Source organism: Macrotis lagotis, chromosome 1 (assembly GCF_037893015.1).
Source record: "Macrotis lagotis isolate mMagLag1 chromosome 1, bilby.v1.9.chrom.fasta, whole genome shotgun sequence".
Lineage (NCBI taxonomy): Eukaryota > Metazoa > Chordata > Mammalia > Peramelemorphia > Peramelidae > Macrotis > Macrotis lagotis.
Window position 1 is genome coordinate 735,738,348 of NC_133658.1, and position 13,669 is coordinate 735,752,016.

General features: G+C 35.9%; 1 long non-coding RNA gene across 2 annotated transcripts; it reads right to left on the reverse strand.

Annotated features, from left to right (window-relative positions):
• Positions 1-880: 880 nt before the first annotated feature.
• LOC141523819 (uncharacterized) lies at positions 881-11,290 on the reverse strand. 2 transcript variants are annotated; one of them, XR_012478612.1, is made up of 6 exons: positions 11,172-11,290; positions 7,826-7,886; positions 6,180-6,260; positions 3,041-3,128; positions 1,761-1,825; positions 881-1,044 (listed from the first exon to the last, which is right to left on the reverse strand). It is a non-coding gene; the product is annotated as an uncharacterized LOC141523819 (long non-coding RNA). The 2 variants fall into 2 exon arrangements; XR_012478609.1 differs by having other exon boundaries at positions 7,693-7,886.
• Positions 11,291-13,669: the final 2,379 nt, after the last annotated feature.

A 13,669-nucleotide genomic window follows, 5' to 3' on the forward strand; every position in this document is an offset into this window, starting at 1 on the left:
AATTTCTAATCTTGTAGCACCTCTCCCATTATTCAAAATTTCTATAAGATTAACAATGGTCCCCAAATCCTATCTGGCAATTCCTTTCATACCTGAGATACAGTTCATTCATGTCTGGGATTAGAATTCATTAAGGTCAACTAGCTACTATCTTATTACTTCCTCTCTTATCTTGGATTTCAACTTCTTTAACTACTTTTTTTTCCCAAATCAGAAAATTATTCTTCTTGGAAAAATTGAAAGCAAAAAAATGTTGAATAGCTTTGATTTTTCTCTACCATCCATTATCAACTTCTCATCTTTTTATCTTCCTCTTGCCCAAAATATATCTGGGGAAAAGGCAGTTTTTGTTGTATGTGGCAATCATTTTTTGTATCTTCAGTTTTTAACCTAGTTCCAGGTACATAGTAAATGATTAATAAGTATTTGTTGACTGGTTACTCAGCCTTTTCATTGACATCTTCAACTCATTCTATGCTTTAGAATTTTGGGTGTTATTCTTCCAGGAATATGCCATTTAAAAACTATCCTATATTATCATATACATGTCTTTTTAAAAGCTAGAGTTAATTGACAAACTGGTCCTTAAGAGATCTTCAGATGATTCCCTCTCTTATTGCTTTGTATTTATGTTGTTAGAATTTTATTTTTGAGAAATGCCCATTGAATTTGAACTAACTTTCTCTGCAAAATTTTGGATCATGGGATACAGACTAGACACTATACTCTGCCTTTGTTAATAGTTTATTTAGCATGTGGCAGCTAGGTGGTACAGTGGATAGAGCACCAGCCCTGGAGTCAGGAAGACCTGAGTTCAAATTTTACCTCAGATACTTAATTACCTAGCTATGTGACCTTGGGCAAGTCACTTAACCCCATTGCCTTGCAAAACAACCAGAAAAAATAGTTTATTTAGTTTGGGATGCTACAGTTCAAGAAGGTCATTGAAAAGTTAGACAGTTCCAGAAGACATCAATCAGGTTGGCAAAATGGCCTTGAGTCCATGACATATGAGAATCAGTTGAAAGAAAGGGTATCTTTAGCCTGAAGAACAGAAAAACAGCCATTTTCAGCTATGTGAAGGGATGTTTTGAGAAAGAAATTAGACTTGTTCTGTTTACTATAGAAGGGCAGAACTAAAAGTAATGGGTTAGTTCTCCTTGGAGAAAATGGAAGCAAAAATATTGACAGGAAAAATTTAACAATTTGAACTGTCCAGAAATGCAATATGCTGCTCCAGAAAGTATTGAACTCTTCTCACTGGAAAATTTTGAGTAGATTTGGGATAACCAGTTGTCAGGTATTTTATGTTGAGGTTTCTGGATTGGAACATCTTTCTAACTCTCAACCTCAGTGATTCTATCTTTTCTCTCAATTCTTTGAAATATATTCACTAGTTTCACTTCAGATTCTTTCTGGCAAAATTTCATTTCAGACTATATCTGACTTTTCTTTCTTGGTCTGCCATGAATTCTAAGAGCATAGTTTCTGTCCAAAGTTCCATAATTTCTATTTCAACTACTAATTCTTTCTTGTTGAAAAGAATGAAATTTGCAATAGCAATTTCCCTTATTGTTTCCTCCATCCTTATAAAAATATCATTAAATAAAAATAAAAATTTATTACTGACTACACTTTTGGTAGAGAGAAAAAGGTCAAAAAGAATTATAGATAACTGAAATTCCTCATAACTGCTATAAGGGTAGCTAGATGGCACAGTGGGAAATAGAATTGGGAAGACTCATGAGTTTAAAACCAACCTTAGATATTTACTGGTTGTATGATCCTGGACAAGTCTCTTAACCCCATTGCCTCAGTTCCTCATCTGTAAATAAGCAGGAGAAGGAAATGACAAACCAATATCTTTCCCAAGAAAACAACAAAGCACCATGTAGAGTAGACACAATTGAAATGACTGAACAACGAAAATCATCCTCTAAATTTACTGTGTGTTTATTATTGAAAACTCTTTGATGGTGGGTCTAGGTACTAGCTAGTCTCTATAAGCAAAAAATTGAAGGGATTCATTGAAACGGGTTCCAAATTCTCTTGGACACATCTAACTACTCAGATTTATTTCTCTGCCCCTTTGCCTAGGCATGTACCAATATCTGTATAGACCCATGAATACTCTGTTATTCTTTCCTGCTCTGATTTTTCTTTATCACTCCATCCATCTTCTGTAGGATCCTTCTGGTGAAGTTTTAGGCTCTCATCTAATCTTGAACTATGGGAGCATCTTGAATTCACACCTCTTCTGCTCCCTTAATTCCCTCTCCAGGTTGTGATTCACTCATCAAGTAGCTCCTATATCCAGGCACCATGCTAAATACTAGGATTCAGAGAGGAAATGAATCAGTCATAGGATCATACAAGCCTGAATTTAGACCTGGAAAGATCCCTGGAAACCATCAGGTCCAACACTCATTTATAGAAGTGGAAAATAGCTTAGATTTTATTGGGAGAATACAACATGCCCATATACCTTATAGGAAATACTAACAATCTACAGAAGAAATCCAAGATAATTTCAGGCACTAACAACTGGGGGATCAGAAAATGGTTTGTGTAGGAGGCTCTTGTCTTGAATTTTAGTGGAATCTAGGGATTTTAGGAGGCAGAGGTTGGGAGGGTGTGTATCCTAAGCCTGAAAGATAACCTGTACATAAGTACAGAGACAGGGGTTAGAATGACATGCATGAGGAGCAATAAGTATGCCCATTTGGCTGGTATGTAAAGCACTGGATGGAGAATCATGTATACTAAACCTCAGAATGGTATGCTAGAACCAAGGGATTTAAATGTCAACTAGAGGATCTTAAGCAATAGGGAGCCATTAACAGTTTCTTGCATAGGTGAGTGACATGGTCAATCAAATCTGAGCAAGGTCAGAACAATTTTAGAACTGGGGGGGAAATAATAGAAGTAAAATGATGGTGGTAATCGCAGCAAGAACTTTTAACCTGAGACTGTTAGGTACAAAGAGTGCTAGACCTGGAGGCAGGAAGACCTGCATTCAAATGAAGCCTTGGACACTTACCAGCTATGTAACATTGGGCAAATCATTTAACTTCTCTGAGTCTCAGTTTCTTCATCTGTAAAGCAGGGATAATAATAGCACCTACCTCCTACAGTTGTTGTGGAGATAAAATGAGACAACATATGGACAGGTTTACAAACTTATATAAATATATGTAATTCATTATTATTATTATTATTATTATTATTATTATTACTAAGAATAGTAATAGTCTTCTACAGATTACATCATAGCTGCAATGCATCCTATCATTTATACTAGTCAATCTATTCACCATACTGAAATGCCTCCTGTTTGTGACTTTTTTTTAAAACATAAACTCCTGGGGCTGTTTTCAGATATAACTGCCTTTGAAGATGTCAGGTAAGATGACTGATGTATGAAATCAGGACCTGGCATCTGACTATAGGCATTTTCAATAGATTCCTGAGACTTGAAATATTTTCAGTATAATCCACAGATTATTAACCTATTTGTGACTACATTGACACAATGATTTTTTTTAACATCCTGGACTTATCAGAGTCCTACCAGAAAACATAAAAACATCTTGATGCCTATTTCATATCCTGCTTTCTTGAATACTCGCTGATCTTATGGAAAAAATGCAATGGAAATATAGATCTTGTCTTCTTCTGCTAAAAGAGTAAGAATCATGTACTGCATTTTGAAGTAATCAGTTAAATTTAAGAATATTTCCGGAGAGATCTATTTTCAAAACTGCAATAAAAAGATTCAGAGCAATGAATTCTGCATTATATTTTTATAACTCCAAATTTGTTCAAGAAGAATATATTTCTTAACAGATTATGCACCCTCATAATTCATTTATATTCCACTTATGTTCTGGGGAATTCTTAAAAGTCATCCATCTAGAATTCAGAGAATGATTCTAAATGGGATTTATCAGTTTCAGAGGCTAGGCACTAAATGTGTTCACAGACAAGGGGAGAAGAGTCTGTTCAATCTCAGTGTCTTTTAAATGTGGAGTCCCAAGGTAATTGTGATGACTTTACAGTAATAGACTTCAAAGTGCCTTCTTCCTTCAGGAGAGCCAAATGGCTCCCAGCCCTCAGGAACAGAAAAACATAAACTTCAAAGTGATGAGTTAGTCTCAAGGGCTGGATGTGAGTCAGTTGCCAACATCAGTGTGCTTGGGCAGAGATAAAGTGAAGATGTTTCTGACTGGAGATGTCAGTCGGGCACATTTCTCATTCACTTAAATCTCTTACATGAAAACACTTGTAGCCCTTCAAGAACACTTAACTATTATGGACTTCTTCCTTTCCTTAGGCATATGGGGACCGTAGGCTTGATGTGTTAAAGGTTCTTAATGGTTTGGTTTTGAATAGCTATGTTTTGTGGGTGTTAGAAGATAGACCCCCTTAAGAAGGAATTAAGTCAGATGGTCTACCTCTAGAGATTGCGCAAAATTTTCAATTCAGAAGCTTCACCATAAGTGACTCAGAGCCAAGAAGTCAGGCCTACAATGCTGATTGTTCAGGTACCACCGGGAAGGGTTGAGGAAAAAAATCACAAAGGCCTGAGTTTACCTTTTTGTTCATAAATCATGGTTTGTCCACATAAATCATCAGCATTCCTATATGTATAATCAACAAAGCCAAGAGCAAGAGCTAGAAAGAGAAATTCCATTTAAAGTAACCATAGACAACATTAAACACTTGGCAATCTACCTCCCAATACAAACCCAGAAACTGTATGAACACAATCATAAAGCACTTCTCACCCAAATAAAGTCAGATCTAAATAATTGGAAAAAATGTCAATTGCTCATGGTTAGGTTGAGCTAATATATTAAAAATGACAGTTCTACCCACATTAAATGACTCTACAGTGCTATATCAATCAAATTTATCAAATAGCTACTTTACAGAGCTAGAAAAAATAGTAACAAAATTCATCTGGAGCAGGAAAAGGTCAAGAATAGCAAGAGAACTGATTGAAAAAAGTGGTAAGGTGGCCTAACTCTACCAGATCTAAAACTATACTTACTGTAAAAACTTCCTGGTACTGGTTAAGAAATAGAGTAATGGATCAGTAGATTAAGATAGGTTTAAAAGAAACTGCAGTAAATGACTACAACAATCTACTATATGACAAAGTCAAAGACATCAGCCTCTGGGATAAGAACTCACTATTTGAAAAAGTTGTTGGGAAAACTGGAAAATAGTATGGTGAAGACTAGGCATAGATCCATATCTCACACCCTATACTAAAATAAGGTCAAAATGGGTACAGGATTTAGACATAAAGGGTGGACATTTAGACATAAATTAATAGACCAAGAAATACTCTACCTATCAGATCTATGGAAAGGGGATAATTTATGACCAAACAAGAATTAGAATACATGATAAATTGCAAAATGAATGATTTTGACTAATAAAATCAATGCTGCCAAAGTTAGAAGGAAAGCAGAAAACTGGTAAATAATCTTCACAACCAGGAGTTCTGATAAAGATCTCATTTCTAAATTATAAAAAGAATTTCATCAAATTTATAAAGTTACAAGTCATTCCCCAATTGATAAATTATCAAAGGATATGTATAGTTTTCAAATGAAGAAATTAAAGCTATATGTAATCATATGAAAAAAAATGCTCCACATCATTATTGATTAGAGAAATGCAAATTAAAACAACTATGAGGCATCACCTCACACCTATCAGATTGACCAAGATGAGAAAAAGGAAAAATGGTCAATGTTGGAGAGGTTGTGGGAAGATTGGGACATTGATGGTGGAGTTGTAAAAAGATCCAACCATTCTGGAAAGCAATATGGAACTATGTCCAAAGAGTAATAAAAATGTTCTTTCCCTTTGACCAATCAATACCAGAAGAAATCGTAAAAAATAGGAAAAGTTCCACATGTGCTAAAATATTCATAGCAGCTCTTTTTTGTAGTGGCAAAAAACTGGAAATTAAGGGGATGCCCATCAATTGGGGAATGGCTAAACAAGTTATGGTACATGAATACTATGGAATATTATTCTTCTATAAGAAATCATAAATGGTTGGACTCTAGAGAAGCATGGAATGAGTTACAGGATCTGAAGCTGAGTGAAGGGAGCAGAACCAAGAGAACAATGTACACATTAACAAGAACATTGTGATCAACCTTGATGAAAGCAGCTCCTCTCAGTAGTTCAGAGAGCTAGGACAACCGTATTAGACCAGCTGTGGATAATGTTATAGCCGTCTAGAGGAAGAAAAAGCAAAACAACAAAAACAACCCTTCAGAATCTGATGAACACTTTATAAAAATTATCTCTTAAGTATCTCTTTCCTTAATCCTAATTCCTCATATAAAAATGACTAATCTATAAACAGGATAATCAAAAAATGTATATATAATGATAACCTGACTGTTTAGCACTGAGGGAGGGGGAGTGGGAAGGGAGGGTGGAAGGAAATTTTATAATTTAAAAATATACACGTACATATGGATGAAAAATAAATAAAACTAAATGAATTGTGGTTTGTATCCATACCTAGAGGATTATTCCCAGTACTAATCGCCACACTACAGCCCCCCACTTTCTCCCGCCCCCCCAAAGGTGTATTATAAGGGCAACTAAAAATGGTCAAGGAAAGGTGGAGGAGCTTCTCTTTAAGGATAGATTAAATGGGGGTAGCTAGGTCGTACAGTGGATAAAGAACCAGACCTGAGGTCAAATCTGGTCTCAGACACTTGATATTCACTGATTGGGCAAATCACCCAATTCTGATTGCCTCAAAAAAAAAGGAAAAGGGGGGAGGACAAAATAAGCACATTAGGTTGCTTTGGCATGAAAAAATAGAGACTATAAATAAGATAAAAAATTGTAACATAATTAAGATGTATGTAGCTTGAATAGAGACTCTTTTACCATTTCCATAATACTCCCAGAATGTTAAAGCATAGAGTTTGCTCAGTCCAGTCCCTGCTTCCTCTCATGTTACAAATATAGAAACTGATACCTGGAAATATAAAGTAAAAGCCTAATGTCCTACAGCAAATTAGTGGTGAAACTAGGGCTAGCTTTTATGTCTCTTGACTCTCATGGATGTCCTGGGAACTAATTCAAACTGAATCTTGAGAGCTGATTATTAAATTTTCATTCCAAGTATTTACACTTTAGAAATTGGTAAATGATACAAATCCAGACTTGATTTATTCTTTTATTGGTTGTCCAGGCTTACGAAAATGAAGAAGAAAATGTTAATGATGAGGCTTAAACTTGAAAGTGTGCATATATTTCCTCTCCTCTCAGTGTAACATATTTTTAAGCATGTACTAACATATCACTGAACTGTCTTTCCCACTCTAACACCACTTCCACCACCCTTCCCCCATTACAAGTCCACCTTCGAAACTTGAAGAAACCAGTATCTGGATAAATACATGTATGGATGATCTTCAGAATCTCTTTAAATTTTAAATTCTATAATCCCGTGAATATACGAACCTGACTGCTTGAAGAGATTGTACAGGATAAAAAGAGTTGTTCTTCCTACTCCAGCTCTGACATCCATTTCACCACCCAGTTGCCCTCTAATAAAACATTTGATAACTTCCCCAGGAATTTAGCCTTCAAGGCTCTAGTTTATTTTTTGTTTTGTTTTTGAAATTAGGAAAATAACCTGCCTACCTCTGGTCCTACAGCACAATTCCTTTGGGCAGTTTCATAATTACATTTGACTTTTTTTTTTAAAGAAGTTCATACAGGTCTAGTAATTTGAACTCATTGTGGACAGCTAAGTGTTCTGTTACCATCTCCTTACTTATCTTGGGCTCTTCTTTGACTATTTTTATTCTGTATTCTTCAGTCTTGAGATCATTCTCCTTGGTGCAGAAAAAAAAAGAAGCAAAATAGGAATTTAGTAATTCATTCATCACTGAATCAAACCTTAGCAGTTCTTGGATCCACAACTGTAGAATCTTTTTTAAAGGCCTTTTTATTCTTCACATTCATTATTTGTGTTAGGTCTTTCTCTTATTTTTTCTCAACCACATTTATGATTTATTTTGCATGGGGAATTTCCAGTATGGAAACTCACTCTACTGATTCAGATATGACAACTCTTCTGTAATTTATGGTTTTCATGAGTTTGCTGGCTCCTGAGAGACTGTGGCTTTCCCAGGGTCACAATGCCAGTATGTATTAGAGAGAGAGAGAGAGAGAGAGAGAGAGAGAGAGAGAGAGAGAGAGAGAGAGAGTTTTTGAACTCTTCTTCCTCATTCACAGGACTCTGAACATTTTTTTTTTGACAAGGAAAAAAAGGACTTTTATGGCCTTGTTTCTTAACTTCCCCTTAATCTCTGAATGGTCATTGACTCTGCCAAACTGAGACCTGGAAAGGCCCTTATCTTAAAAAAAGATCAAGGGGCAGCTAGGTGGTGCAGTGGATAGAGCACTGGCCCTGGAGTCAGGAGTACCTGAGTTCAAATCCAGTCTCAGACACTTAATAATTACCTAGCTGTGTGGCCCTGGGCAAGCCACTTAACCCCCATTGCCTTGCAAAAAAAAAACAAACTAAAAAAAAAAGATCAAGGTCTCCTTCATACTAGGGGCCATCTCCAGCCATCTTGAACTATATCTTGCTACTGGACCCAGATGGCTCCAGAGGGGAGAGTGAGGCTGGTCACTTTGCACAGCCCTGTGTCACTTAAATCCAATTCACTTGTAAGTTAGGACATTACCTTCCTGACATCACTTGTCCTCTTCAAGAATGAAGGACAAAGAACAACAGGATAAAAAAACATGATTAGCTAAAAAAGGGACTCAAATTAATCATGTCAATATTATAATAGATCTTGAAAAGGAAAATAGGATTAGAAAGGATAGGTCACTGAAACAGTGTTCCTAAGGATAGAAAAAAAATGATTTCTTTCAATTGTATCTAAGGGGCAAGTTGTTTTAGTTTAGTCAGGGGCCATTTTTAATATTAGACAAATTGTTCTGAATGATTGAGACAGGTTGGGAACCTGGAACTCATCTGCAACTCTAAGTAGAGTTGTCTCTCAGAAGCTCCAACTCTTTCAATTTTTATAAGAAAAGCATGGAAACATCAATGGAGGAATAGAGGGGTTTCCTGGTTTTGTGTTGCTTAGGAAATTAATACTTGGGGAGGTTAAGACCTGACCTGTGACCCTTATATAGTTTTCATTGATGAATTTTATTTTCTCATAATAGTCTTTTCCATGTGTATAGATGAAAAGCATATAGATTAAACCCTCCCTTGGAACAAAGGAAAACAATATATACATATTATGTATGTATATATATATATGTTCAATACACATTATATTATAAATATATTTATATATTATTATATTATATTATATTATATTACATCATATATGTTCAATACACCATTTTACCCTAGTAGACTTCTGCCTTTCTGAATGAAGAGGTAGGTATTTTTCATTAACTCCTGTCCAGGACTATCATTGATTTTTCTATTATTGCAAATTCCTTTTAATAATCCTTTCATTTACATTATTGTGATCATTAGAGTCCCTTGGACAGTAAGGAGATCAAATCAGTCAATATTTAAAGAATTTAATTCAGACTATTCATTGGAAGGTCAAATACTGAATCTTGAAAGCTTAAATATTTTGGTCACATAATGAGAAGTCTGGACTCATTGGAAAAAATCCTGATGCTGGGAATGAGGTAAAAGGAAAAGAAAATGACAAAGGATGAGATGGATAGATAGTGTCATGGAACAATGAATATGAATTTGGAAAGACTTCGAGAGATAGCAGAGAATAGAAGGGTCTTTCACATGGAGTCACATAGTTGGACATGACTGAACAACTGAAAAAGTTGTCTTGATTCTTATCTTGCTCTGCCTCAATTTGTATAAATTTTCCAATGTTTCTCTTAATTCTTCATATCCTTATTTTCCTATTTTTCCACTCAATAGTGGTTCACTACATTCATATACTAGTCTATGATATTTAATGTTTTTTTTCCTAAAAAGATCTTTCTTTGAAAAAATTATTACTACCTTTTCTTTTTCATAACATAATTTCTTGGTCTTTCCCTTTCCAAAGAGCCCTCCCCTGTAACAAACAAAAGCAGTTCAGCAAAGATCACTGAGAGAGACTGATCTGAATGAATATGCACCCATTTCTCACAAGTAGTAGCCTACCTTTCTACCAAATCAAGAGAAATGGGCTTCATTATCTGTTCTCTAGGAACAAGACTAATTAGAGTATTTAATAAAAGAACTTTTCTTAAGGGATACACAGGTAAAAGTTCTCGAGATTCATAATTTTTCTAAACTCTTTCCTCACATCCAATTTATTACCAACACTCATTTTTTCTTTTTAATGTATCTTAAATCTCCCTATTATTCTCCATTGTTCTGGGGCTGCCTTGTTATAAAATCTCAACATTTATAGGCCTAGATTTTGGCAACAAAATCCTATCATGGTTCCTTGCTTTCAACCCCTCCCTATTTTAGTCCTTCCTAGAAAGAGATATTATGATAATGTTATTTTTTAAAAAATCACTTCATTCTCTACTCATAAACCTACAGAAGTTTCCCAATCTTTTCAAATCTAAATTCCTTTGCTTAATATTCAAATCTCATTAACAAACCAATCCCTGATTTGGAAGGGCCTCCAGAAGCAGAATTGGGGCTAAAGGTAGATGTTAGACAGTTGCCTAAGGCATAACATTGAAAAAGGAACTTTAAAAACATTTTTTGATATATTTTGTTTTTACATGACCTCTTCTCCCCACTCCCCTCCCCTCCCCTCTCCTCTTACATAGGGACTTTATCATCTCCTGTTATTTCAATGATCATCTCTATACAAAAGGCTCTCAGATCTACTTGTTTAACTCTAATTTTTCTGCTCTTTCTTCTGACCTACTAGTCTGACATCTCCAACTGCCTACCAGACATCCTGAACTGGATGTTCTCAATTTTCTCTCAAATCTACTATAGTCAAAACTGGACACATCTTTCCCCTCAAACTCTTCCCTCTTCCTAACTTCCCTATCACTATCAAAAGTACTACCATCAATTCAGTAACCCAGGTTAAGTGTCTATCTTCAAGCTTTCTCTCTGACCACCTTCCATCCAATTTGTTGTCAAGACCTTATAACATCTTTACCTTCAAACATTTTTTCACTTATATTCCCTTCTCTCCTTTGTCATTGGCAGTATCCTGTTGTAGACTTTGATCACCTTATGACTGGACAACTTCAACAGCTTGTTGACTGGTCTATCTGTCATAAGTTTTTCCACATTCCAATCCATCCTCTATTTAACTGTTAAATTGAACATTCTAGGGGTGGCTAGGTGGTGCAGTGGATAAAACACTGGCCCTAGAGTCAGGAGTACCTGGGTTCAAATCTGGTCTCAGACACTTAATAATTACCTAGCTGTGTGGCCTTGGGCAAGCCACTTAACCCCACTTGCCTTGCAAAAACCTAAAAAAATAAAAATAAAAAGAATAAATTGATCTTTCTAAACCATTAGCTCCAGTACCTCCCAATAACCCCCAGGATAAAATATAAAATCATGTGGTGTTTAACCCTTCAAAACCTAATCCCTTCTTCCCTCTTCAGTCTTCTTTCTCATAGATCCCTTCCATGGTGACATTGGCTTCTCTGCTGTTTCTTGCATATGGCTCTCCATCTCCTGACTCTGAACATTTTTATTGATTATCCCTCAACTCCTAGAATACTTTCCTTTCTTGTTTCTTTCTCCTGGCTTCTCTGGCTTCCTCAAGTTTCACCTAAAGTCCTACCTTATACAAGAAGCTTTTTCCAGTCCTCCTCAACCTTAGTAACTTCCTTCTGACACAGCCTCCAGTTTATCCAGTATATGCATAGTTGTCTAAATATTGTCTCCCCCCATTAGGCTAAGAGTAGGGACAGGTTTTTTTTGTCTTTCTGAATATCCCAAGGCTTAGCACATAGTTGATTGTTTAATAAATGCAAATTGACTGACAAACTCCTACCTCCATAATTATCAGACATTTAGAATTTTTCAATCAGAGGTATCAGGTATGAATAGGCATTTCTACTCAATCAAAGGCATTAGAGGTATAAGTAATCTAATCAAGTGGAAAAGGAGTAGAGGGAACTTTCCACCACTTTGACCAGTGCATCAGAAGTAATAATCCTCAATTTGTGCTTCATCCATTTCTTGTGACTCATATGCGTTGTTCTCTTGTTCAAAGACATGCATGATTGAAGGCTATTGGTTGGTCCCACAATGCTCATGATGGTGGAAAGGGGCTGTGGTAAAAAGGACTTGTCACTAAGTCAGCTCTAACTTCTCCCCTTCTCTCTTCTTTTTTTTTATGTATTAGAATTTAAACTCTTTGAGAGCAGAACTGTCTTTTGACTTCTTATTTTCCTATCAGAGTACCTGGTATCCAGTAGGTACTTAATAAATGTTTATTGACTGACTGATGGTATGTCTTGGGACATTGGCAGCCTTCTGGGAATGTTCTGATGGAAGAAAAGAAATTTCTCTGCCTAGCCCTTTCCAGAAATAACAATGGTAACTGCAGGGATTTAGCAGAGAATGTATGTTAGGTTGGTGAGCCTGCAAATGGATCTCCAGTCCCTCATTGCCTCTTCTGCTTTGTTCCTTCCCTGAGCATAAGATATCAAACCCCAATGCTGAGATGGATGCTCCTAGCCTTGGTTTCTACCTTCTGAATTCAAAGGGTCCAAAGTCTTTGAGAAATTTATGTGCTGGTTTCCCAAAGGAAACCTATGTGTTTTTCAGAGGAAAAGATGACCACTGCCAGGCAGATGAACCATGCATATATGGTGGCCAGAATATATGGACCTTGAGGGAATAGCTCAGATAGCATGTCTCTGAGGCAAAAGTGAAATGCCTGGCCAGCAATCCCACAAAGTATTTTATGTTTTAAATATTCTCTCAGGAAAGTATATTAGGAGTGATGGGTTACTACTAAATGTTATGTTTGTCAGTGTGCAAAAGTATTTTGTGTTTATGTTGTAAAAGAAGTAAATTGCTGTCCTATACCAGATACCCATTAATGACTCTCTATTCCTGGTCCATTACCCATTATGAAGATTCTAAACCTGAACCAAATTTAGATTTTATTTAAGAGATATTTCTTGGGATCCTAGACTGAAGGACAGATAATGACCCAGAGCAGGTTTGTCCAAAATGTGACCTCTAGGCTGTATGTGACTGCAGGGTGATTTTATATGACTGTCAGTGGGTTTACTAAATGCTTTAGTAAATGAAACTGATCTCTGGCAGAATTTTCACTAAAATGGCAAATGAAAATATATTGTCTATTGTTTCAATAAAAACTTTTATAAGTAAAGTTGGATAGCCCTGATGCAGAGATAATGAAAAAACCCTGATTTCCCCCACTTCTATTTAGAAATCAGATTCCTCTAGGTCTACATGAACCTAGAGCTAGGGTTCTTTTGTAAGAGAAGGAATTCTATGGGATGCAGTTATTTACACCAAGATTCATATTAAAAAGATGGATTTTTCTGTCAGGGAGGAGTAATGCATACATTTTCAAGTATAATCCAATGTGCTTTCTTCTTCCTTTTCTGCTCTGGTCAAGCTTATTATTCCTGTATAATACCTGCTGTATATATGTATTAA